We start from the raw sequence: 2,500 nt of genomic DNA on the forward strand, positions 1-2,500 counted from the left end.
TAATCATAAATCTTTGATCTCAAAATTTCAAACAAAAGAAGATTGGAGAAGATGCATACCCTCTGCGTAAAGATAGAGAAAATGTCACTCCTTCTTTACGGCTTGGAGGAAGGGGAACGAGTGACGTCATCAGGAGTGACGTCATCAGGCGGCAGAGGAAGCTTCTCTACCTGTGGTGACGCACACACACACACATATACACATAAATGCACATATACGTACACATACACACACACTCATACTCACATACACACACACAGACACACTCACACTAAAAAACACACACACACACACACATATATACTATATATATATATATAAATAAATATATATATATATATTAATCCATAAATATATCTATATATATATATATCTACATTAATATATATACATATATATATGTATATATATATATATATATCCAAAATCTTTATAAATATTATCAGAATATATATCCTAAATATAAAATATTATAATATATATATCACTACCCATATAAGTCTATATATATATATAAAAATAAATAAATAAATACATACATAGAAAATATAATTAATCTAAATACAAATATATATATATAAATATATATACTAAATATAATATATAATATATGTGAGTGTGTGTGTGTGTGATGTGTGTGTGTGTTTGTATAAATATACAAATAAAATGTGATATATATAACATATATGTATATATAAAACAGTATATACTTATATATATATATACTATATCCATATTATATATATATATAATATATATAATATCCAGTATATATATATATATATGTGTGTGTGCGTGTGCGTGTGTGTGTGTGTGTACATATACATATACATTTACACATCACAGAACACGAACAGCAAGTTACACAACACAGATACAAAAAAAAAAAAAAAAAACACAGCCACAGTAAAAAAGAGTAAACTCGTAAACTCACCAGGCGCTAGAAATCCAAAAAATGATTAACTCTATCTTTTGGATGGCTTACGTCTGATGGTGATCTTTCCTTAAAAGTTCGAAACGTTAGTGTGGTAGTATTTTAGTGTACATATATACATGTATATGTATTTGCATATGTATGTGTGTATATATATATATATCCTATATATCATATATATATATAATATAAATATAGTAGTATATATATATATATTTATATAGTATAGAATTGTATACTATATATATATTTATATATAGTTTATATATATATATATATATATATATATAATACTATTCATGTGTATATATATATATATATAAATATACATATATATATATACATATACAAGTTGGGTACACAGGATAAATATATATAATATATATATATATATATAACTATATATATACATTATATATATACTATATATACAATTATATATATAATATATATTAACATATATATTTATACATATATTATATTCTATTTTATTATATAATATATATACATATAGATAAATATCTATCTATATATATGTATATCTGCATATATGTATATATATGTATATATATATATATATATATATATATATATATATATATATATATATATATATACATATACACACACATGTATATATACACATATATGTGTAAGTACGTGAGGAAATGGGATTATTTATCTATTTGTTGACCTTTTCATCTTCATCAAAATTCCCACACGAAATCCCAAGACGGCCGCAGAGAGAGCAAGCAAGCAAGCAGCAAGCAAGCAAATGTCATCACTCGACACACAAAAAAAAAAAAATCCCCCATCGAGGCCGAGATCTTAATAACCCCCCACCCCTACCCCCTTCCTCCCCTCCCTCTCCCCCCCACCCCCTTCCCCCTTCCCCTCTCCCCTCCATCCCCTTCCCCCCCTCCCTCTCCCCTCCATCCCCTTCCCCCTCCCCCTCCCCTCTCCCCCCCACCCCCTTCCCCTTCCCCCTCCCCCCACCCACCCCCTCGGTTCTTGCGGTCGGGGTCCCAGTCTTTGGGAAGTTCTGCGGCCGCCCGGAGATTGGCTGCCGCTTGGGAGGCTGAGATCTGTGTCGAGCTCCCGTCTCCGAGGAAGCGATGCGGAGACTCCGCTCACGTTTTGATAGTTAGATGAAGATAAACATCTAGATAAAAGTATACATTATATATAGGTATATATATAGATATATAGATAGTTATCATATATATATATATTTAAATACATATATAGATATATATATATAATACATAATATATTATATATAGGTAATAAATTATAGAATATATAATATATAATAATATATATAGACATATATACATATATATGTATATATATATAATATATATATATATATATATTAATATATATTGATATTTAATTATATATACCACATAGATACCTATAGATGTATATATATATATATCTATATATATATATATATATATATATATATATAAATTAATAAATATATATATATATACATATATATATTATATATAAATATATAGTATAAAATATATATATATATATATATAATATTTAAATACA

The sequence above is a fragment of the Penaeus japonicus genome, unplaced genomic scaffold, assembly GCF_977035675.1.
Source record: "Penaeus japonicus unplaced genomic scaffold, GWHDUDI00000001_assembly GWHDUDI00000013, whole genome shotgun sequence".
Classification (NCBI taxonomy): domain Eukaryota; kingdom Metazoa; phylum Arthropoda; class Malacostraca; order Decapoda; family Penaeidae; genus Penaeus; species Penaeus japonicus.